The sequence below is a fragment of the Bombina bombina genome, chromosome 2 (assembly GCF_027579735.1).
Source record: "Bombina bombina isolate aBomBom1 chromosome 2, aBomBom1.pri, whole genome shotgun sequence".
Lineage (NCBI taxonomy): Eukaryota > Metazoa > Chordata > Amphibia > Anura > Bombinatoridae > Bombina > Bombina bombina.
In genome coordinates, this window is record NC_069500.1 from 1,282,560,746 (window position 1) to 1,282,587,595 (window position 26,850).

The 26,850-nt window shown below is 38.2% G+C and overlaps 1 protein-coding gene across 1 annotated transcript in view; it reads left to right on the forward strand.

Moving 5' to 3' along the window:
• Positions 1 to 26,850, forward strand: part of KCNIP4 (potassium voltage-gated channel interacting protein 4) — a 763,323-nt gene that overhangs the window by 283,318 nt on the left and 453,155 nt on the right. The gene's annotated exons all lie outside the window — the stretch shown is intronic.

The window sequence follows — 26,850 nt, forward strand, 5'->3', positions numbered from 1 at the left end:
GATCGGGCTGATTGAGAGCCCCTCGGGAATCTGCAGGGGGCGGCATTGCACAAGCAGTTCACCAGAACTGCTTGTGCAATGATAAATGCCGACAGCATTTATCGATGTGCGGCGGACATGATACACTACATCGTATCATGTCCATCCGCACTTTAGTAAATCGGACCCTATGTATGCAAATACAGCTCTAAAATGTAATCTGTAACTATTTCAGAGTGTCTTGCACATGTGGAACTTAATAGAATTATTCCAAATAGATTTGGAATACTTGAAAATATGTCAAAAAGGACAGTTTGGGACTTTATTAAGTGCCTTTAGGTGTCAAATTCAATAAGTGTAAAACGATCTTGAAAACCTGTTAAAAAGTATTGAGAAAATCGATTGTAATCGGCGAGTACTTTTGGCTCCATGTTAAACATGTTGATGGTTCAGAGAAACAGACAAAAACCATGTATTGTGACCGTGTTTAAAATAAATCGATCAATAGACTGGAATAGACCGTTTTATCTTTAACCCATTTCCACAATGGTAAAGTCCCATGTTGAAACTGCAAGCCGTATAAAGAACCCAAGATGAGATATTTCAATCCAGCTGGAACGAGACAAAGAACCAATGAAATGGCAAAAGAGGCAACAATAAAAGGTCAACACTTCTACTTACACTGGAATTGGTGATGCAGCGAATGAACTCCTCTTATCAAAGGTGATCTCGGAGCTACATTTCATCTCCACTTATCGCCATCTTCAAACAGTGTGTTCAAGTGGGTGCCGCCATTTTCGGAAAGCAAGCCAGATAAGAGGAGTTAATTTGCTGCATCACCAATTCCGGTGTAAGTAGAAGTGTTGACCTTTTATTGTTGCCTCTTTTGCCATTTCATTGGTTCCTTGTCTTGTTCCAGCTGGATTGAAATATCTCATCTTGGGCCTAACAAGACCAATCATCTGATGACCTTTTGGATCCAAGCGACCATCTATTCCTTCCAAGAGTTCTTTATAATTTATTTTTATTTTTATACTAACTGTTGCTAATTGTATACTACATATGTAACTGCGCCTGATCAGCGCATTTGTCACTTTGTATCTTTTTCTTCTTTTTTATCTGTGATAAATAGTTCTGTTATTAAATACATGCAGAGTACTGCACATTTTTCTAATCTGTGTCTTATCACATTTTTGGTTGTATCTTATGTTTGCATATTATTTAAATAACACAGTTTGATTATTTCATTAGTTTTATTATTTACACTATTTTAAGCTTTATAGCGCCTATGATATTTGAATTTTTTGGTTCTTTTTAGACACCAATTTTTTCTTTTTCACTTCACTTATTTGGAGGTTGTGAGATTCCTCCTGTTTTCATAGGCTTAATAAGGTTTCACAGCGCAGTAACCAATACCCCCCTTTTTTAAACTACAAGCCTTGCAGCTCCTGAGCCGTAAACTACCAATGAGCCAATCAGGAGCAGTAATCATCCTGCCAAATACCTGTTTCTGCTCTGGAGAGAGCTTGTATCTCCCAAACACAACTTTATTTTTGTGTCTGACCTCTTTGTGAAGGTCACACACGTAATTATCTAGGCTCACTAATGCACACGTTGCTAGGGGCGCAGAGTCTCCTTCCCTGCTCGTTGCCAGGGGTTGTGTTGGGTCTGGATGTGTGCAGCGCTGACGTCATCGCAGCACGCTCCTGATGCCGGTCGGACTTCTGTGGCGCGAATCCTGCGCCTATGTAAGTTTGACTACAACGATCTATCACTGCCCAAGTATAGGTGTTACTTTGTGTGCTCCTGGGTGTAACAGATCATTGTATTTATTTGCCTATTTTGTGTTATGATCCCTGCCTGTCTGACTACTCTGCCTGCTATACCCCTTAACTACCTTAACTACTGGATTGATATACTGCTGCTGAACCCTGCCTGTCTGATTACTCTACCTGCTATACCCCTTAATTACTGGATTGATATACTGCTGCTGAACCCTGCCTGTCTGACTACTCTGTTTCTTAACCCCTGTTGTTCTGGATTGCCTCTTTGTTGCCGAACCCTTGCCTGCCTGACCATTCTAGTGGTGTGCCCTTGGACTGCTTTACTGTTGCCAAATCCTGGCTGCCTGACCATTCTAGTGGTGTGCCCTTGCACTGCTTTGCTGTTGCCAAACCCTGCCTGCCTGACCATTCTAGTGGTTTGTCCTTGGACTGCTTTGCCGTTGCCGCTGGGGACTGTCCTGCCTGTGGTGAGTGCCGCCTTCCTCATCTTACTAACTTTCTCTGCTCTGGGATATTCCCTATCATTTCAGCTCGACGCTGGGATAACAAGACTACTGGTCGAGTTTGGTCTGGTAGAGGAGTATCCCACGAGCATTACAAAGGCTGTGTCCTCAACAAACCACAGAGACAGAAAGGGTACAACAAAAAAAGCATAGTTGATGCACAGCAGTGGAATTATGTACACTATCAAGAGTCTAATACATTTTAATCATGTATTAAAACACATTATTTTAAAAATGAGACCCTCTAACAACCTGTGCACAAAATACACAATTACCTTGCAAGCGTGAAGTTACCACAAGTAGACCAATCTCAGGCCAATTCATTATTGGCCCCCGATGCATTATAAAAGGTGATTGTTGCTATTAATGAGATGCCTTCAAGGAAAAGATCAGGTTCTGATGGGTTTAGCAACAAATATTAATTAACAATATCAAACAGCTAGCACCCCATATGTTGTTCCTTTTTCATGTGTTGGATGACTGCACAGACTTCTCCAAAGATTTTTCAAAGGCCCACATAGTCATCTTACCAAAGCCTAGTAAATCTCCAACACAGTTTGGCAATTATCTATTCATTTGCATTTATTTTAATTCATTAATTTCAGACATCAAGATGTATACCAAAATGCAAGCCACAGGTCTAATAATTTGTTATTGTCACTTGCTCCTGTAGATCAAGATGTTTTTGTTCCTTGATGTGAGGGATAATACAATCAGAGCCCTACCGCTTCAGCAATATGTTAAAACTCACAATCTTCCATTGGTCTTGGTCAATACCGAAAAGACGTTTAACAGTGAGTTGGTATTTTTTATATCACTCCTTCCTTCATTTCGGCCTAGGAGACAGGATGGTTCAGAAGACCTTCCACTTATACTATTGACCCTCTACAAGTGTCTGAGTTAATGGCATTCTTTCCACTTCCATTCTAATAATGAATACCACCCTACTACCCCTTCATTAGGTTTAATAATGAGATACAGGTGGGTAAAGTTAGGTCCTAATCATTTTAAAGTGACATTATATGACAATAATATTACTTTGACAAACCTCTCGAGCATGGACCTAGACACCTTTTGCAGTCTTTCCCAAGTCCTGGTGAATAAAAATAAATTGGATTTTTCAAATGTGTCCATGCCTTACTGTTACTTTTAGGCTCTGAGATAAAGTTGCCTTATAAATAACAGTTTTCCCTGAAATACTTGGTATCTTTTTTCCTTAGTAGCTGAATTTTCTTTTAGGATAATTACACCTCTCTGCTAGAAACTATTGAAAGAAACTTCAAAACCTGGATGAATAAGCCAATGTAATGGTGGGGGCAAATACAGATCATAGATATAGGATACCTAAAAGGAGAAACAGAGGCGCCAACATAGAACAGTATTGTCTGAAGAACATAAAATAGGAGAAAACACGGAGCCTCTATTAAAAGCTTCTCACCAGATGTTAAGGCACAACAGGGCAGTATGGGACCTTCTCAGTCGCCCGTAAAACACAAAGGCAGCGTCTGGACACGTGACAAGGAGGGAGGTCGCGGGCGGGCCAATCAGGAAATCCCAAATGAACCTGAAGTGGGTCCGTGGAAATCAAACAGGAGCACGAACAGTGTAAAAAGTGCAATCTTTTATTTGTACAAACATTAGCGACTTGTTTCTCAGCATATAATCTCGCTGTTTCATCAGGCTCGTGATTTTCCAAACTGGCTCAAAAAGTCTAAATCAATAATATTGAATGAAAAAAACACAATAGGTTATATAAACAGGGTAATGTTCTAGAGAAATTAAATAATTATTGCACCAAATTTGGTAGCTATCATAGTTTGTTTCGTCCATTTTGTTCTAAGATTTATTATTTTATAATGAATAAGAGTATGTGATATTTGCATCAGAATGTTTATTTAATAGATTTAATATAACTAAGTATGAAATTATTTTTGCCAAATCACGAGTCATACAGCACTAATTAAATTTAATTGTAAAAGTAAATATGCATACCCGCTCATTTTTCTATTATGTTAGATTTTTTTTCTTTTTTTTAAGGTTAGGTTTTTTTAATTTAATGGTAGTTTTTATTTTTATGTAATGTTAGGATTTTTTTTAATGTAATGGTAGGTTTTTTTATTTTTATAACTTACTGGGTGTTAGGTTAGGGTGATAGTGGGTTAGCTGGTAGGAGGTTAGTGGGTTACTTTGGGTTGTGGCATTTTAGGGGTTAATAGTGTAGTAGAGTAGTTTGCAATGTGGGGTGTGATGGTTTAGGGGTTAATAATGTAACAGAGTAGTTTGCGATGTGAGGGTGTGGTGGTTTAGGGGTTAATAACATAGCAGAGTAGTTTGCAATGCGGTTGTGGTGGTTTAGAGGTTAATAGTGTAGTCGGGCAGTTTACAATGTGGGGTGTGGCATTTTAAGGGTTATAAATGTAGCAGAGTAGTTTGCGATAGGGGTTGTGGCAGTTTAGGGGTTAATAGTGCAGCGAGGTAGTTTGCGATGTGGGGGTGTGTCGTTTAGGGGTTAATAGTATAGTTTAGTGCAACTTTTTTCTCCGGCCAAACTCTTTATGCAAACTTTTAAGTTGTGTAAAAAGTTTGACCGTAAAATGCGATTGTGTTTACTTTCAACTTGTAATACGAGGGCACCTTGCCACTCAATGCCGCCCATAGAAAATACGGGGAGCATAAATTACCGCAAGTTCGCGCAAATGAATTTGCAGTAATTTAAATACAGCGCTACTTGTAATATGGATTTGATCGCAAAAAACCCTGATCTCGCGATTGCAGCTGTGCTCCTTGCGTTAACAATATTGCTCCAATATCGCATGTTTTCCTAGTGATCACAGTGCAGAATAAATCTGTGTGCTAAAAGCCCATAGCTTATACATTTCTAAAAACTACATAGAAATTGATTAAAATTTAGGGTTATAAATGTAGCAGAGTAGTTTGCGATAGGGGTTGTGGCAGTTTAGGGGTTAATAGTGTAGCGAGGTAGTTTGCGATGTGGGGGGGTGTCATTTAGGGGTCAATAGTATAGTTTAGTGCAACTTTTTTCTCCGGCCAAACTCTTTATGCAAACTTTTAAGTTGTGTAAAAAGTTTGATCGTAAAATGCGATTGCGTTTACTTTCAACTTGTAATATGAGGGCACCTTGCCGCTCAACGCCGCCCATAGAAAATACGGGGAGCATAAATTACTGCAAGTTTGCGCAAATGAATTTGCAGTAATTTAAATACGGCTCTACTTGTAATATGGATTTGATCGCAAAAAAACCCTGATCTCGCGATTGCGGCTGTGCTCCTTGCGCTAACAATATTACTCCAATATCGCATGTTTTCCTAGTGATCACAGTGCAGAATAAATCTGTGTGCTAAAAGCCCATAGCTTATACATTTCTAGAATCTACCTAGAAATTGATTAAAAAAAACAGATGATTAGTATAAAAAAGGCTACAAAAACATCTCAAAGCACCTTAGAAAGTCACATTTTCTATTTTTGTAACCATTTCAAGTGTGCAAAATGAATTAGTAATACATAAAGATCAACAGCACAAATCAGTTTGCATATTAAAAGGTACAAACTGCGTAGAAGGTAGAGTCAATTTTAACAGGTACCTCACGTCACAGAGTGATGTGTGACAAATAACAACATCAGACAGATTTTCAGTTCCTCTGCTGAGCTTTTCAGATATGCTGAACATATCCCAGTCAGGGAATATATATCAAACTGTGAAATCAGTTGCACATTTTGAGTCACATGACAGATGGAAGAGGGGACGTGTTCTCAATTGCATGGCTTTTGCTGTTATGTGAGTTTCCTATCTGGGGAATTTTTGTTATGCTTGATTCAAGGTATTCATAACTGCAAATCCTCCCAAGACTACTTATTCTATTTATGTTGGGTATCAGCATACTTAGAATTCTGGTTTGTTTTATCATTAAATATCAATGTCAAGATTGATTTTGTGTTTGATTTATTCTATTAAGAAGCTGCTGTCTCTTTATAACACTTTAGTTTTGATGACACTGTAAATATTCAAATGTAAAAGATACAATATAAATCTTATACTTTGATTATATTATAGCTGTCCGGTAGGTATCTGTTTAAATAGAAGCTTCCAACAGGAATTGAGAAAATGTTCTCTAGCACTTTTGTGTGTGTGTGTTGTGTGGGGGGGGGGTGAATGATGACTCCCAAAGGGTTAAAGAGAGATACATTCATTTCTGCTTGGTAAATCATTTCTGTAGAATAACACAGCATGAAATGACACTATCTCACAGGAGATAATATGTTCTATTTACTTTTTGAATTGGCCTCATGGAGTGTAAAGGAAAGTCTGTGTCTTACTTAAAATCTTCAGTAAAATTAGCTGAAGAAGTAAGCGTTAAGAATGTAACAACGTTCAGCATTTGCAAACAATATTCTGAAATCAGTAGAAAATAATAATCTAATTAGATAGATGATACTAAATAAACGATTAAATACAAAATTTCCAAAGATTAGAGTACCATGTTTAGGGCCGTCTTTAACACAGGGCAAAAGGGGCAGCTGCCCAGGGCCCAGTCTTTGTTGAGGGGCCCAAGAGTCCTAAAAAAAAAATTATTATTTTTTTAGTTCATACCAGACTGCTGATGTCAGGTGACATGGGGGGACACACAATCAGTCCTAATATTTTCACAGTCAAAAGTTATCTGCTTATATTTATTTGTGAGAAACTGTGCCAGACCGTGCCGATGTCATGTGACAGTCCAAGCTAGTGCCAAGTGCTGTTTTAGATGTGCACTGTGCAGCACTGGATGCTACGCCCTAACTTGGCATCCAGCCAATCCCACTGCATCAGAAAAGGTCCTGCTGGGGTTACCACTGTTACCAGGTAACTGTTCTGGTGGTGGGAATTGTTTCTGGGCAGGGCTGACTATAGGCGCATGCAGCAGACAGCTGGAGTTGCAGGCACATGAGGATTTGAGCATCTGTGCAGCTGCACACACTGCTCTCTTCAGTCTTGAAGCCTTGGGCAGACAGCATTCAGTCTGCTGGCCCCCTTAGCCCTGCTCTTTCTGCTGTGGATCTAAGATCAACTAACTGAAGATTGTTAGGGGAACAGTGCTTTGTAGAAAGGTGTCAGTGGGAAGAATAAGTGAGTGTACACATACCCCTCCCTCCATGCAGCATTGTCTAGTGCAGGATGAGAGGGAACTTGTTCCTAGCAAAGAAGTGACATGCCACTGTGGCTGATGTATAGTGTCATGCTGATACTTCACGCATTAAGGTAAGGTTTATTTTTATAGTTTTTATTTCTCTCTGTCTCAGATTTTACAACTTCCCATAGTAGTTCTACTGTTCAGTCAGTAAACTTATATTTGTCTGCACCTCCGTGTTTCTGCCTCAGTCTTTACCTTGCTTTGCTCCTGTTGGCTGCCCTAAATCTCTTTAACCAGCTAACCTCACACCAGAATCACATTCAAAAGCATAGTAAATTAATCCAGAGTGGAGGAATTGATATATTTATTTACTGATTAATACTGCCTAGGTCCAGTTTCACATATTGCAATTTTTTTTTTTTAATGATTAGCCCCCCAAAAATTATAAAATAAATTGATTTAGTTGTTTTCTGGGATGTTGGGGTGGAGAGCGAAATTGCAAGGGGGGGGGGCAAGAAAATGTTTGCCCAGGGTCCAGTCAATATTAAAGATGGCCCTGACCATGTTGTATTCTTCAGATTTATATTGTGATTTAAAGGGATATTGAACAGTAAATAAATTATATCTATCTATCAGGCTTTATTCAAAGACACACGCCACTTATATTTAAGCATTTTTGCTTTAATCCACATTGCATATTTTTGCATATTTTAAGGGTCATGAAACCCAAATTTTTTTTTGCATGATTTAGAAATAGAATGCAATTTACATATTTTATCCAATTTGCTTCATTCTCTTTATATCTTTTGTTTAAAATCATATCTAAATAGGCCCTGTAGCTGCTGATTGGTGTCTGCTTATAGATGTCTTGTGTAATTCGCTCACCCATGTGCATTGCTATTTATTCTACAAAGCATACCTGAAGAATGAAGCAAAGTAAACAATAGAAGTACATTGGAATGTTTTTTAAAATTGTATTCTCTATATGAATCATGAAAGAAAAATGTTGTGTTTCATGTCCCTTTGAAAAGAAATACTGGGAACATACTTAGCTGATATTTACAACAAGGGCAGCCAATCTTCAGGCAATACTTGAAACCCACAAGCAGATAATTAGGGTGTTTTTATTTTCAGAGCTTTTTGTTCCATAGTTTGTTTGTTTTTAATTGAAAGTACTTTTTTTAATATTCAGTATTTGTATTGTTATCTGTAACTTAAAGGGACATAATACTCATATGCTAAATCACTTGAAACTGATGCAGTATAACTGTAAAAAGCTGACAGGAAAATATCACCTGAGCATCTCTATGTAAAAAAGGAAGATATTTTACCTTACAATTTCCTCAGCTCAGCAGAGTAAGTTCTGTGTAAAAAGTTATACTCAGCTGCTCCCAGCTGCAGGTAAAAAAAAAAAAAAAAAAAAAGAAGAAATTAACAGCAGCCAATCAGCATCAGCAGTGCTGAGTTCATGAACTCTTTTGCTGTAATCTCATGAGATTTGACTTAACTCTCATGAAATTTCATAGTAAACTTCCTTTACCTGATTGGTGAAATAATATGAGAGTTCACGAGGCTCATCCTTTCAGCTGTCCCAGGACAGACACACTAATATGCTGCTTAGAAATCCTTTACAATGGGAGGTGGCTACTGAGGAACTTTTGAGGTAAAATATCTTTCTTTTTTACATAGAGATGTTCAGGAGATATTTTCTAGTCAGCTTTTTACAACTATGCTGAATCACTTTCAAGTGTTTAAACATTTGGGTATTATGGCCCTTTAACTTAAAGGGACAGTCTACTTGAAAATCTTTATTGTTTAAAAAGATAGATAATCCCTTTATTACCCATTCCCCAATTTTGCATCACCAACACTGTTATATTAATATACTTTTTACCTATGTGATTACCTTGTATCTAAGCCTCTGCAGTTTGTCCCCTTACCTCAGTTCTTTTGACAGACTTTCTTTTCAGCCAATCAGTGCTGACTCATAAATAACTCAATGGGAGTGAGTACAATATTATCTATTTGTCATACATGAACTAGCACTGTATAACTGTGAAAAACTGTCAAAATGCACTGAGATAAAAGGCGGCCTTCAACAACTTAGAAATCAGTTTATGAGCCTACATAGGTTTAGCTTTCAACAAAAAATACCAAGAGAACAAAGCAAATCAGATGGTAAAAGTAAATTGGAAATTTGTTAAAAAATGCATGCCCTATCTGAATCCTGAAAGTTTAATTTTTAATTGACTGTCCCTTTAAAAGGTCCTGTTTGTGGCTAGAGACACAAAAAGATTTAATATTTAATTGGACCAGCAATAAAATTATACATTATGCACATACAAGTACTTTTTTCTGCATTGCAGCTTGGCAATATTTCAATAAGTGTATTGGTTGCTTATTGAATGGCATTTCAAGCCCAAATGTTAGTTTGATGCATTAATTATTGCAAGCTCATATATTATTTGTAACATTTTACACAGCGGCTGACATGCCTTCTCTTTACAGTTGAAAGGGAGACTTGCTTATTTTGACCAGTGTTAAGCTGGGCTTGAAACTGTCTTGTCCAGTGAGCAGCCTATCACGTAAACTGCTGTTTCCCAGAAATTTGTCTTTTATGTGATTTGTTGTGGCTTTGGGTTTGTCAGACCTCTTCTCCATTTACTAGGTGCCTTTTGAAGGCCCAAGGGCTGGGGGGCTATAACAGCCAGTCTATACATATTACCTATGTAGTCATAGTGATGTTGCGAATAGTTCCCGGCGAACATAGCATGTTCGCGTTCGCTGCGGTGGGCGAACATATGCGATGTTCGATCCGCCCCCTATTCGTCATCATTGAGTAAACGTTGACCCTGTATCTCACAGTCTGCAAACACATTCCAGCCAATCAGCAGCAGACCCTCCCTCTCAGACCCTCCCAGCTCTTGGACAGCAGCCATTTTAGATTCATTCGGAAGCTGCATTGTTAGTGAGAGGAGGGACAGTGTAGCTGCTGGTGATTTAATAGGGAAATTGATAGCTAGGCTACTGTATTCAGTGTCCGCTACAGTCCTGGAGGACTCATCTGATCTCTGCTGTAAGGACAGCACCCCAAAAAGCCCATAACATAATTTTCTTTTTTTTTTTTTTTTTTTTTTTTTCCTGTGTAATCTAATTGCAGTTGCCTGCCTGCCAAGCCACTTGCCCAGTGCCACCACTCATATCTGGTGTAACAGTAGTGTAAATTTAAAAAAAAAACATTTTTTTGACTGTGAAACATCAGTCTGCTTGTGTAATCTAATTGCAGTTGCCTGCCTGCCAGCGTGTGTGCCAGGCCCACTTGCTCAGTGCCACCACTCATATCTGGTGTAACAGTAGTGTGAATTTAAAAAAAAAAAACTTTTTTGACTGTGAAATATCAGTCTGCTTGTGTAATCTAATTGCAGTTGCCTGCCTGCCAGCGTGTGTGCCTGGCCCACTTGCCCAGTGCCACCACTCATATCTGCTGTAACAGTAGTGTAAATTTAAAAAAAAAAAACTTTTTTGACTGTGAAACATCAGTCTGCTAGTGTAATCTAATTGCAGTTGCCTGCCTGCCAGCGTGTGTGCCAGGCTCACAGCGTATACTGTGCCCACTTGCCCAGTGGCCCCACTCTTATCTGGTATAACAGTAGTGTAAATTTGAAAAAAAAAAAACTTTTTTGACTGTGAAACATCAGTCTGCTTGTGTAATCTAATTGCAGTTGCCTGCCTGCCAGCATGTGAAACATCAGTCTGCTTTTTTGTGTCAGGCTCACAGCGTATACTGTGCCCACTTGCCCAGTGCCACCACTCATATCTTGTTTAATAGTAGTGTAAGTGTACATTTAAAAACAAAAAAAACTTTTTGGACTGTGAAACATCAGTCTGCTTTTTTGTGTCAGGCTCACAGCGTATACTGTGCCCACTTGTCCAGTGCCACCACTCATATCTTGTTTAATAGTAGTGTAAGTGTACATTTAAAAACAAAAAAAACTTTTGGACTGTGAAACATCAGTCTGCTTTTTTGTGTCAGGCTCACAGCGTATACTGTGCCCACTTGCCCAGTGCCACCACTCATATCTTGTTTAATAGTAGTGTAAGTGTACATTTAAAAAAATAAAAACGTTTTGGACTGTGAAACATCAGTCTGCTTTTTTGTGTCAGGCTCACAGCGTATACTGTGCCCACTTGCCCAGTGCCACCACTCATATCTTGTTTAATAGTAGTGTAAGTGTACATTTAAAAAAAAAATGACAGGCAGAGGCAGGCCACCCCGCAGGTGCCGTCGTGGTCATGGTGCTGTGATTTCCTTTGGCCCTAGAATAATGCCCAGTGTTCAGAGGCCACGTACCATGAACTCGAAAAGTTCTGAGGACATAGTTGACTTTTTAACACAGGACACCCAATCTTCTATAGCTTCCGCTCCGAACCTTGACGCACCATCCTCCTCCAGCTTATCTTCGGGCAGCACCTCTGAAGTTACCACTCGCCCGCCTGCCGCCACTACCAATACTAGCACCACAGCCGCTTCACTTCATCTGTCAGAGGAGTTATTTACACATCAGTTGGAAGAAATGAGTGATGCGCAACCATTATTGCCAGAGGATGTAGATAACAGGGATATGTCTCAGTCAGGCAGCATTACACACATGGACGTACGGTGTGATGATGATGATGTTGTACCCGCTGCGGGAGTTTGGTCTGTCACTGTGAAGCGGGCATAACTCTTACACTACCTGATCGATACAACATCATACCTGATGTTTTAAAGAACATTATTCCAAACAATTTAGGAATGTTAGGTGATTTACGCCCTTTATGGATTAAAACCAGACTCTGCATCAACTATGTAATTTTCCATGGGAGTTTTTCCATGGATCCCCCTCCGGCATGCCACAGTCCAGGTGTTAGTACCCTTGAAACAACTTTCTCATCACTATTGTAGCCAGAAAGATTCCCTGTGGGTTTTTAAATTCACCTGCCCATTGAAGTCAATTGTGGGAGTTTGCGTTCGCAGTTCGCGAACCCAAATTTTTAGGTTTGCGACATCACTATGAAGTAATTATCATAAATATACAGTGCAGCACATTGACTATTAGTGTACTGTTATTACGTCATTATATAGCACAGTATTATTTATATATATATATTTATATTTAATCCAGCATAAAAAGAGGGATGCACTCACCAGGATGTTTTTGTATCACCATCACCTTTCAATAGATGTAACATTTGGGGTTTCACCCCCTTCCTCAGACAACAAAAAAATGTGACATTAAATTACTTGCCCCCCAACTGTGACTTATATACCGAATTGGGAACCGGACGCCGTGAAGCATGCTCAGATAGGATGCCCCCTATGGGCTGACGTCATCGGATAGAGACCCGGTGACCGGCCCAATCACAACATACCAAAACATTAAAACAATAATAAATACCATAACCCAGTGCAAAATATACAAATCGGCTTTGCCTTTATATATATATATATATATATATATATATATATATATATATATATACATATACACACTCACTGGCCACTTTATTAGGTACACCTTTTCAATTGCTTAGTAACACAAAATGCTAATTAGCCAATCACATGGATTTCTCATCTTCACCACAATCTCAATGGATTTAGGCATCTGAATGTGGTGAAGATGACTTGCTGAAGTTCAAACCGAGCATCAGAATGGCGAAGAAAGGGGATTTAAGTGACTTTGAAGGTGGCATGGTTGTTGGTGCCAGACGGACTGGTCTGAATATTTAAAAAAATGCTGATCTACTGGGATTTTCACGCACAACCATCTCTAGGGTTTACAGAGAATGGTCATAAAAAGAGAAAATATCCAGTGAGCGGCAGTTGTGTGGACGAAAATGCCTTGTTGATGTCAGAGGATAATGGGCAGACTGGTTCGAAATGATAGAAAGGCAACAGTAACTCAAATAACCACTCGTTACAACCAAGGTATGTAGAATACCATCTCTGAATGCACAACACGTTGAACCTTGAAGCAGATGAGCTACAGCAGCAGAAGACCACATCAGGTGCCACTCCTGTCAGCTAAGAACAGGAAACTGAGGCTACAATTCTCACAGGCTCACCAAAATTGGACAACAGAAGATTGGAAAAACAATTTGGGCGACACGATCGAAACCATAAATTGAAATATCGTCCCATCCATGTCAGTGTAACATAACATGAACGCTCATTGGGACAAGCTCAACCCTCCCATCTCTCGGATTGGCCAAAAATGTTAACCTCCATCCCAAGCTCCGTAACCTCCGTCCCAATGAGCGTTCATGTTATGTTACACTGACATGGATGGGACGATATTTCAATTTATGGTTTCGATCGTGTCGCCCAAATTGTTTTTATTAATGATGATGCTGGCCACATATGCGTGTTGCAGTCTGAAGATAAATGAATTTTAACATTTTGATCTCTTGTTGTACGAACCATAGATATAAGAATTACAGTGCTGCCTGTCACTATTTGTAGGCGTGTCACTATGTGGATGTATACATGTGGAGGTGTGTTACAAAGGAATCCGCCAATCTGTGTAAGAGGTTAAAGACACAAGCACCAATGAGGGCTTGTGTTTTGCTGTCCATGCGTTTTCTGTGCAGTAGGAGCAATTCCAGTTGTTAATACGATCATTAGTATATATTGAGCATCTAGGGGGATGCACATTCACTTTTATTAATTTTCAACACAGCCTCACTGGTACATTTATATATTGTCTTTATTTATACACACACTAAAAAAGCAGCACATAATTGTTTGCACACGACTGCTGTTTTTTTGCACACGGCCTGCCTTGATTGGCAGACTGCTATGGGAGTGTCTTGTAGGCCTATAAATGTTTCACTTGTACACTTGATATCTGTCAGAGGAAGGGACTCTGTTTGTCCCGAAACGTCACACCATATAGTTTGTATTTGTCACTGATGTCTACAGTCCAGTGAGTGCTTAATTCTTTAGAAAACCTATATATATATATATATATATATATATATATATATATATTAATTAAGGCAAAGCCGATTTGTATATTGTGCACAGGATTATGGTATTCTTATTGTTTTAATGTTTTTGGTATGTTGTGATGGGGCCGGTCGTCGGGTCGCTATCCGATGACATCAGCTCAGCTCAGCAATGTTCCCAATTCATTATAAATGACACAGTTGGGGGTAAGTAATATAATGTCACATTTTCTTGTTTTTTGAGGAAGGGGTTGAAACCCCACAACGTTACATCTATTAAAAGGTGATGGTGATACAAAAAAATCCTGGTGATTGCATCCCTCTTCTTATGCTGGATTGTCTATTTTCTGGAAGCACCCCGGGTCATAAGGATGGGATCATGAGTGCTGGCCTACCAAATATTCAAGATATATATATATATATATATATATATATATATATAAACACACTCAAAATAATTATACAGAGACGCATGCAAATTATTACTACTGCTTATTACAAAGTTACCTTCATGGGGCCCTAAAAAATGTGTGCTGGATGGGCCCGCCAGGATACTGGGACTTTTCCCGGTGGCCCACCATAGCCATAGGGCCACATCCTTGGTCATGAAGCAAGTCTTGTGCGCATGCATAGTGCATTTCTTTAAAGCTGCTCCGCTACTGTCAAGGATGTGGGGTTCTGTGGTGGCTGAAAAGAGGCCCTAGGCAAGATAGGGGGATAAAAGTAGGCCGGTCAAACATTTACAGGGCTGGTTTGATTTCCCAGTCCAGCTCTGCCATCTGTTGAGTAGGTCCACTACTGAAATCTGTACTCACTAGGCATGGGCATTTGGCAGCTTCATTAGATGACAAATGCGAAAGGAGGTGGCAGCTTGTGGACTTCGGCTATGTGAAAGATCACCACACTAAGATCTGGATTTACAGAACAATCAATACAGCACTGAAAATAGCTAATGAAGCTGCCAAATGCCCATGCCTAGTACTCACTGGCATATTGGCTTTCTTTGCAATTTCTCTAAGGGAAAAACAATAGTCTGGGGACTATCTATCATGCTCCGAACCGAGCTTGATGGCCCGTGTTTCTGGCAAGTCTGAAGACTCGCCAGAAACACAAGTTATGGAACAACGGTCACAAAGAGCAGGCGGACAGGAATCGCCGGAATTCAACCCGATCGAGTGTGATCGGGTTGATTGACACCCCCTGCTGGTGGCCCATTGGCCGCGAGTCGGCAGGGGCGGAGTTGCACCTGGTGCAATCCTGAATATGGCATTGCTGCTGGTGCAATGCTAAATACGTAGAGCATATTGCTCTCCGCATTCAGCGATGTCTTGCGGACCTGATTCGCACTGTCGGATCAGGTCCACAAGACATTTGTTAAATTGACCTCTCTATCTGTCTTTCTTTGTTAATAGTCTTTTTCTTGCCATTATGATAGCAATAAACTACTTCTTACAGTACAATTATGTGCAGATAATGCTTAAGAGGATGTAGTAACACAGTCTAGTCCTACATTGTTTTTATATGGGTAGAGGATTTGCAATAAGCAAAAGTGGGGACACCTGTAGGAATTGTTAGCATCAATTTTCAAGACCTACCATAACTTTTTTTCTGAAAAATGTCTTTGTTTGTATCTCTGAAATGTACATTATTTTTTCGTTTTTGGTAACCTAAATTTGTTTCTTTAAGTTTTGGCGGTTCACTGCTTACTTTTTTAACACTTTTGGTTATTTACTGGACTTCAACTGCTCAAATTTCAATAAAACTTGAAAAATATATGGGTTTTATAAAAATTATTACCAGCAGTGTATCTGCTCAATTGTTGGGAATTGTTTCAATGCACACATTCTCCTTATATGCCCCCATGAAAACTGAGCCCTTCCTTCTTGTGCTTGTGGTGCATGTTAACAGTTTGAAAGCTACTTCATATTTGTATGAAAAGTCTGTGGTACAATATTTACCTGCTATGGGCTACAAGAGAGCTATAGTTAGAGAGAGAAGTTTAAATGCCATTGTGAGATTGCATTTTTTTACGCTCAAATCACGATTAAAAGGGGTGCGCTATTTAAATTAGCGCAAATTTGTTTACGCAAACTTGTGGTAATGCAATCGCATTTAAAGGTCCAACTTTTGACGCGACCTGTAAGTTTGCATAAAGAATTTGGCAGGAGAAAACAGTTGGGCTAAAATACAATATTAACCCCTAAACCACCACACCCTCACATCGCAAACTACCCCTCTACACTATTAGCCACTAAACCGTCACATAGCCCACCGCAAAGTACCCCTCTACACTATTAACCCTTAAACCACCACATAACCCACCACTAAGTACCCTACTACTCTACCAAACCCTAACATTACCTGAAAAATAAAAACTAACATTACCTGAAACATAAAAAACCTAACATTACATGAAAGAAAAAAACTAACATCACATGAAAAAACTACCATTACAGAAAATGAAATACCTACCATTAGCTACACTATTAAACCCTAAAACACCACAATACCATCACAAAGTACCCACTAACCTAAAGTAGAGGGGTACTTTGTGATGGGGTTTGTGGCGGTTCAGGGGTTGATAGTGTAGAGGAGTACTTTGTGGTGGACTATGTGGTGGTTTAGAGGTTAATAGTGTAGCTGGTTACTTTGCAGTGGGCTATGTGGTGGTTTAGAGATTATTAGTATAGTGGGGAGCTTATGGTGATTTGGGTTAGCGTGTGAGTATGGCTGATTTTTTTTCAGCTTTTCTCGCTCCATTGAAGTCTCTGGGGGAGTACGTTAATGCAGTCTCAATATTCTAACTTCGGCACTTTGTGCGCTTGGTTAGCGTGCAAGCGAAAATACTTACTGTTAACTTGTAATATGCACGCTACCCGATGCATGCAAAGAGTAGAAGCAGAGTTAGTGTAAATAGCGTTCCACTCATAATCTAGACCTATATGTCACACAGTGAGTACATCAGTGGGAGATTGGAACACTTAGGGCTACAGTAGATTACAAGTGCTAGTTTGCGCTCTAGCACGCACGTTAACCCTGCTAGACTTCAGATGTTTGAGCACATTATATTGCTCTCATATTACAAGTTGAAAGTAAAAAAAATGCACTTCAATATCGCAACCGTATTAACTTATTCCTCCATAGACTTGAGTGCGAAAAGTGGGAAAAAAAAACTAACACCCTGACTTGCATGCAAACCCAATCACATTTTCTCAAGTGCTCTAACCCAACATGAAATATTAATATTTCACATTCCACTGTTCTTCATATAGCGGGATATGTATTTTCATGTTCTTTGCTTTTTTTGCCAGTTATAGGGCAATAAGTGCAAGTAGCACTTTGCTATTTCCAAACCATTTTTTGGCCCTCTCTGCATCGGTTGCTTAGCTAAGGGTATTGCACAATGTCTCAATATCGAGGCATCACTGCAATAACCCAAGGACGTACAGGCACATCCTTAGTCGTTAATGACCGGTTTTTGTAGGACGTACCTAGTACGTCCTTGGTCGTTAAGGAGTTAAACTCAATATCTTGGGTTGGCTACTTTAAAAATATATACAGTATAGTTTTCATAGGTAAATTAAAAGCTCTATTTCTGTTTAATCAGAGTGATAGCAAAATGCTAAAATTCTCTGGTACTTTGGGCAAGTTTTTCTCTGAAATTCCAGGTAGCGTAGGGATTAATTAAATTTAATTTCTGTGAGGGGGAAGAGGAGAATTTTGGCAACTAGTTAGAGAAAGCATCTGTAATGCTGTAATGATTTGCCTGTCCATTCCTGTATGCTGATATTAATGACTTATTTGAAACCCAAAGAAAAGTAATGCATTTATAGTTTATTCACAGATTTACTTCTAAGATGATAACTGATTTATGTTATTGAATAAGTTCATAATAAACACTGTCCTGAAGTTAGCGCATCTCTGGTTTCACTCACGTGCAAAAGTTTACTTCTAGCAAAGTTTACACTCGAGCAGGCTAGCAGAACTTAGCACGCAAGTGGGAGCATTAAATACCAATCTACTTGTAATCTTGCCCTTAAAAGGATAGTAAACACCAAAAATGTTGTTTAAAAAGATAGCAAACACCAAAAATGTTATTGTTTAAAAAGATAGATAATCCCTTTATTTACCATTTCCCAGATTTGCATAACCAAAACTGTTATAGAAATATACCTTTTACCTCTATAATTACCTTGTATCTAAACTTCTGCTGACTGCCTCCTTATCTCAGATCTTTTAACAGACTTGCATTTCAGGCAATTAGTGCTGACTCTTAAATAATTACTTGTGAATTAGCACAATGTTATATATATGAAACTCATGAACTGATGTCCTCTAGCTGTTAAATGCATTTAAATAAGAGGTGGCCTTCAAGGGCTTAGAAATTAGCATATGAGCCTACCTAGGTTTAGCTTTCAACTAAGAATACCAAGAGAACAAAGCAAATTTGATGATGTAAGTAAATTAGAAAGTTGTTTAATCATGAAAGTTTAACTTGGACTTTAACATCCCTTTAATATGCTTACACGTTTAAATATTAAGAATAAACTACTTCTGACTGAAAAAAGCTTAACAAAAGCAACATCAATAAGAATTGAAATTAATATTAAATGTCTGTTTTTTTTCCTGGAATATTCCTTTTCATTGGAGTTAGATAAAACACCCATAGACGTATTATTGGACACAACAAGATTCTATAAGTCCTACATAAAGATAAATTGATAATTACAGACAACCAAATTTATTAAAACTGTTAATAGAAATACAAAAAATTTCTTTTAGATATAGCAGAAAACAAATATCTTCAATGTTCCTTTAAACTGAGTATCTTTTAAAAAAATATTTAAATAAAGTTAGCAGATAATTTATGCAGAGCACTATTTATTTTCTTGTTTATACAAATAACACTTCAAGCATATCTAATATTGCAATGCTTTTTACATTAAGATAAAGTTATTGCCAGGGAAAGATATTGCAGTTTTTATCATCAAGCACATATTTTTAATCAGGCATGCTAATTATTAGGCCGCTAGATGAAACACAAAATATTAGTTAGATGAGATAATCAATAAGATAATCCTAGGCACTGGATTTCTTTAACTTTATTCAATTTAATTGAATTAATTTATAGTGTACGCTTAAATAAAATTAAGAATGTGTGTGTATATATACTGTATATAAAGAGGCCCATTTATCAAGCTCCGTATGGAGCTTGTGGGCCCGTGTTTCTGGCGAGTCTTCAGACTTGCCAGAAACAGCAATTATGAAGCAGCGGTCTAAAGACTGCTGCCCCATAACCCTGTCCGCCTGCTCTGAGCCACAATTCAACCCGATCGAGTACGATCGGGTTGATTGACATCTCCCTGCTGGCGGCCCATTGGCCACGAGTCTGCAGGGGGCGGCGTTGCACCAGCAGCTCTTGTGAGCTGCTGGTGCAATGCTGAATACGGAGAGCGTATTGCTCTCCGTATCCAGCGAGGTCTTGCGGACCTGATCCGCACTGTCGGATCAGGTCCGCAAGAGCTTTAATGAATAGGCCTCAAAGTCCCTTGCAAAAGTATTGAGACCCTTGACCAATTCTCACAACAATATATTGAACTTTTAATCTATGTGATACTTTATCTGAAAATATTTACTTCAAATTTAATTATTTTAAGATGATATTGGTTTATGATAAAAAAATATTTTTAATGAAATGAAAAAAAAATAAAATAAAAGGCTTTGGAAGTGGAAAAAATATTGTCCGGTGTTATTACCTAACAACTGGCCTCTCCCTGTGAGACATTTAAGTGACTAGTATTTTTCTCTGGATAAAAGTCCCACTATGGATAAAGATCAAATGTCAGGCTGTAGATATGAAGGAAAGCTTTGACAATGAAGTATAAAGAGCATTCTACAGCAGTACGAGACTGAATACTTAAAATGCATCAGTTGGGAGAAGGGTACAAAGTACTATCACAGTGTTTGAACATCCCATTTAGTATTCTTCAATCAATTATACATCACATCACCCAGACAATATCGAGAAAAAGTCTCCATAAAAAAATGTAGAGGCCAAGCAAGGAGGAGACATGTAAAGGAAGACGCTTAGAGGCCATCAGTCAATTTAATGGAGTTACAGTGGTCAGTGGCCAAGAATAGAGTAAATATGCAGCAGCCAACAATTTCAAGAGTTCTGCCTGAAATTGGCCTGTATGGGAAGGTGTCACAAAAGGAGCCATTGCTATAAACCAGCAATGAAAGCATGAGACTAACTCAGCTAAGATATGGGAAAATGTATTGCAGTCACATGAAGATAGAGACAAAATTTAAAATGCCCTGTTTGGTGCAAATAAAACACTGCCCATGGAAGACAAACACACAGCAAAAGCAACTTTGTAATGGCTTAAGACCAAAACCATGAATATCCTACAGTGGGACAGACCACTGTCTGAATCTTATTGAGAACACGCAAACACACACACACACACATATATATATATATATATAAATATAGATAGATAGATAGATAGATATGGGCCATACTGGGAGTTAGCTGCTGATTGGTGGCTGCACATACAGGGAGTGCAGAATTATTAGGCAAATGAGTATTTTGACCACATCATCCTCTTTATGCATGTTGTCTTACTCCAAGCTGTATAGGCTCGAAAGCCTACTACCAATTAAGCATATTAGGTGATGTGCATCTCTGTAATGAGAAGGGGTGTGGTCTAATGACATCAACACCCTATATCAGGTGTGCATAATTATTAGGCAACTTCCTTTCCTTTGGCAAAATGGGTCAAAAGAAGGACTTGACAGGCTCAGAAAAGTAAAAAATAGTGAGATATCTTGCAGAGGGATGCAGCACTCTTAAAATTGCATAGCTTCTGAAGCGTGATTATCGAACAATCAAGCGTTTCATTCAAAATAGTCAACAGGGTCGCAAGAAGCGTGTGGAAAAACCAAGGCGCAAAATAACTGCCCATGAACTGAGAAAAGTCAAGCATGCAGCTGCCAAGATGCCACTTGCCACCAGTTTGGCCATATTTCAGAGCTGCAACATCACTGGAGTGCCCAAAAGCACAAGGTGTGCAATACTCAGAGACATGGCCAAGGTAAGAAAGGCTGAAAGACGACCACCACTGAACAAGACACACAAGCTGAAACGTCAAGACTGGGCCAAGAAATATCTCAAGACTGATTTTTCTAAGGTTTTATGGACTGATGAAATGAGAGTGAGTCTTGATGGGCCAGATGGATGGGCCCGTGGCTGGATTGGTAAAGGGCAGAGAGCTCCAGTCCGACTCAGACGCCAGCAAGGTGGAGGTGGAGTACTGGTTTGGGCTGGTATCATCAAAGATGAGCTTGTGGGGCCTTTTCGGGTTGAGGATGGAGTCAAGCTCAACTCCCAGTCCTACTGCCAGTTTCTGGAAGACACCTTCTTCAAGCAGTGGTACAGGAAGAAGTCTGCATCCTTCAAGAAAAACATGATTTTCATGCAGGACAATGCTCCATCACACGCATCCAAGTACTCCACAGCGTGGCTGGCAAGAAAGGGTATAAAAGAAGAAAATCTAATGACATGGCCTCCTTGTTCACCTGATCTGAACCCCATTGAAAACCTGTGGTCCATCATCAAATGTGAGATTTACAAGGAGGGAAAACAGTACACCACTCTGAACAGTGTCTGGGAGGCTGTGGTTGCTGCTGCACGCAATGTTGATGGTGAACAGATAAAAACACTGACAGAATCCATGGATGGCAGGCTTTTGAGTGTCCTTGCAAAGAAAGGTGGCTATATTGGTCACTGATTTGTTTTTGTTTTGTTTTTGAGTGTCAGAAATGTATATTTGTGAATGTTGAGATGTTATATTGGTTTTACTGGTAAAAATAAATAATTGAAATGGGTATATATTTGTTTTTTGTTAAGTTGCCTAATAATTATGCACAGTAATAGTCACCTGCACACACAGATATCCCCCTAAAATAGCTATAATTAAAAACAAATTAAAAACTACTTCCAAAACTATTCAGCTTTGATATTAATGAGTTTTTTGGGTTCATTGAGAACATGGTTGTTGTTCAATAATAAAATGAATCCTCAAAAATACAACTTTTGCCTAATAATTCTGCACTCCCTGTATATGCCTCTTTTAACTGGCTCACCTCATAGGCTTAATGTATTCAGCAGCTGATGCTCTAAATTGGCAGGAATAAAACACCCTGAACAAACGTTCTGGGTTATTGACATGCTCTGTTCTTGCACGATTGGACATGTGGGATCAGGGGGCGGTGTTGCCCAGGATGTCCACCCACAGTTTAGTACATGGGGCCCCATGTGTTTAGCTAGCTCCCAGTTGTGCATTGTTGCTCCTTCAAAAAATTATAAAAACAGAATGAAGCAAATTTGATAGTAGAAGTAAAATAAAACATTGTTTAAAATTGTATTCTCTATATGAACCATGAGAGAAACATTTTGGGTTTCTTATCACAATGTTGCAAGGGCACTAAATAGCACTGTTATGAAATCTTACCCTAAGAAGCTGATTCAGTTCTTGCAGCTTGCTGTGTTCATTTGGATTATCAGATAAACTGGACAAAATTAGTAGATTAACATTTTGCTGTTTCTGAGAGAATGTTTAAGTATTAGAAATAGGATTACATCATTTCTACAATAATATAATCTTTAGCATGCAGCCTGCTGTAACTGAAAAAAAGAAATATTATGTTATGCTCTGAACGGAAAATTTACACTGCAGTCATGGTTACAACAATTTTAACAGATAAAGTCTGTAATCTTTTTGTCATTTTTTAAATTAACTTAAATTTAGTCAGGTAGAAATTGTCATTGGGCATTTTTACAAATCTATAATCCATGTAGTTTTCATTAAGGTTCCTAAAAATGCAGCTTCTGTTCCAATACTGTAATAATATGATTATAAAATACCTATATTTTATTTATATCATTCTGCTTTCATGAGTTCATTCTTTTAGAACATTTTGTAATGTGTTTGATCATAAAATTTCAAGCACAATCAACAGCTAAAAATGATGGTCTGCATTATTGTCTGAGCAGTAAGTGGCCAACCTTATGTAGTGAGTTGCCTTATGTCTAACATCACTGGGGGCACTTACAATTTTGTAAACACTGCTGCCAGATGGCTAATTAAGATGATGGTGACCAGTGGGGGTTAGGGAGAGAAGAGATCTGTTTGGGTGGGATCATGTAGAAATCGGAGGGTGGGAGGTGTCAGGTGGGAGGGTAATATCTACACTAAAGCTAAAATGAACCTTACAAGGTACCTGATTAACCCCTTCACTGCCGTGAATAACAAAAGGGGGTTGCTCAGTTGCAATTAGTGCATTATGTAAGATCATTGGGCCCTTAGAGAGAACAATAGAAAATTAACATGTTACAACAACTCTCCTACACCCCTCTTCTGTGTTTACATAGCTTGTCAATATGCAAAACAGAATGAGAAGCAGTCTGCCAGGAACGAACAGTAGCATCAAGAGCTTGTTCTATGGCCCGGTTGCCACCTGGTAATAGCTTCTTTCTGCCCAATTGTGCTTTTCACAGAGGAAAACTTTCCTGTAGTATATCAGTCTGATCCCGCCAACATGGTCAGTCCAGCCCTAAAATACCAGGCAATTCTCCTCTGAACAAGGAACATGACAACCCAGGTGGTAAATCGCCATAGAACAGGCTAACAATGTTATTGAGCCAGTTGTTCGTTCCTGTGAGTGCACTTCTTTCTGTATGTATTTAGCTTGTCAATAGCCCATACTTAAATATAGAAACACGCTTCTAAGCTCACCTAGAATTACTCTTTAACAAATGATACCAAGAGAACTAAGCACATTGATTATATAAGTAAATTGGAAATGTGTTTAAAATGTGATGCTCTATCCAGTCAAGTTAAGTTTAATTTTAACTTTAAATTGACATTAAACACTTTGAGATGGTAATATAAAATGATAAATTGTATATATAAAACAGCTCTGCAATATACTTTCATTATTTATTTTGTTCTCTTTGCCTGTAATGCCATTCTGAAATTGTGAGCTTTTCAGTTCCTGTTAGAAATGGAAGTGCAGAACTCTGTTAAATCCAGCACAACCATTGGCTGCACACCAATGACCTATGTATAACTGTCTCTAATTGGCCACAGCAGAGAAGGTAACACAAGTTACAACATGGCAGCTCCTAGTGTTTTATAGACACTAAAACTTTACACTTATTTTGTCACTTTTTAAACAACTAATGAAACTTTAAAAAATACATCTACATGTTACTCATGGACTAATCTTTTCTTTGAATGTATCATTCTATCTAGCATGTATTTAGTGTTTAATGTCCCTTTAATGTCTCTTTAAGGTAGGGTGAAATTTACCTAAGCCAGCAACATTCTACACAGTTATTGGTTAACCCAGAGCACAAGGGTCACAGTAAAAGAGGAGCAGGAACATGGATTCTATCAGGCTTTTCAAGGGGTGTACCTATAAAAAAAACTGTTGAATACACTAGAAAAATGCCAACATTCAGTAATGTTAAAATATTACTTTTTATGATGCAGTGCTAAATTGCTAATATATGCTATCCAATTAATGTCCCACTAAGAATAACCTTGATGTCACAAAGGAAATGAATATTGACACGTCTGTTCCTTCCTCAGGAGTGGAACAGGCAAAGAATCTATACATAACCCTTTTTTTTTTACTTTTTTTCTCTTATTTTTTACACATTCATTTAGATTTTTAAATTGCAATACCCTTAAAAATGTACGTGCTTGTGAACTCTGTAACGCTGTTATATAAAAATAAAAATACTGTGAACTTCTGAGGAAGGGGATTGTTGCATTGTTATTTCCCCGAAACATCGCAATAAACTATTTTACACTTTCCTGAGAGTGATTCAATTTTGATGGCTTTATATATACAATATATGTAATACCCAATATTGCATAATATGTGTTACTAAAAACTTTCCAAGAGGCTCAAAGATGTCACAAGCACTCTGGGATTGTCTTATCATTTTTATATTTTTATGGGCATCTCAGCTAAGAGGTTGGACCACCTCAATGGCTATGATTGACATCCATATTTACAATTTTTTTTTTTTTTTAAAAGTCTCCATAAATTAGAATTTTTATTTAGTTCTGTTCTTTTTTTCTGCCATTTCTGTATGATTTCTGTTCATATTTTACTGCTTACTTAAACAAGTGTAGAATTTGGTAGGAAAATGTAACTGCTGAGCTTTGCATCATTCAATATGATTGTAATTAGCAAAACAATAGCTAGATGATCTTATTAATGGTGGTCAGGAGAGTATTACTGAATTTCATTATTTTGAAAAGTCAAATAATGCCAAATTACATGAACAACTCCAAGAAAAGGTCCTGTTCAGCCAAAAATCCTGCATTAAATTTATACTCTGTCCAGTTTCACATCTAGTCACACATAGTACTCCATCTGTTGCATCTCAAAACTTGTGCCATTTGATTTCCAAATTGTTTTTCTCTTGTTGTTAGGGCAGCCATAAAAACTATAAGTAGCAAACATTCAATGGTTTAAATGAGCTAACACTACTTAGCGATCGGAACAAAATTGTTTTTCTGCTGATTCACTAATCTAGAAACAGAGACACAAAGGTCTCTTGTATCTTCTTTATTTTCCCATAACAAACTTATTATCTGGTTGGAGCAGTGGTGAATTTAGTTTTTGTGCTGCCCTAGGCACTCAAAATTCTGTTCCCCCTCCCCGGGTTTTAGGCCTTTTTTTTATAAGGTGCAACATGACTATTTTATGGTATTTAAAAAGTAAATTTTCATGTTCAAGTGCTCTTGTGTGTATATGTGGGTATATAATAAGTATTTGTTTATGGTGGGTGTGTGAGTGTGTGTAGTTCATTCTGTGAGAGTAGTGCAGTGTGTGGTGAGACTCAAAAAGTGCTGCACACCAAAAAATCTGCCTCCCTAGGCAAGTGCATTGTTTGTCTAGGCCAAAATACGCCCCTGGGTTGGAGATATCCTCATATACTCACAATCATGCTTACTCTTCCAAAACATTATATACATCACTACCCACACTTCATTCACCTGTGTGCCCACCAAAAAAACAAACAAACATTTTTTAATGAACACTCTTTCACATGCAGACCCCTACTTAGCAAGATAAATTCTTTGAGGGATTTCACAGTGCTGATGAGACTTTTTAGATAATCTCACCATACCAGAGAGCTTTAGAGAAGTGGGCCCTTTGTAACCAGGAAGTATTTCTACTTGTCCAAGAGAAACACAATATCCCAATCTTCATTCTTAACACAAATAAAATATTTCTTAATGAGTAAGTCTTGTTTTATCATTACTGATTTTAATCATATTCATTATTGAAAAATGTAAAAAAAAGTTTTATTAAAAAAATAATATATTGAGTACCCATTAACTAAAACTAGTGTTATGCAGCATACATAATAGCAATCCATAA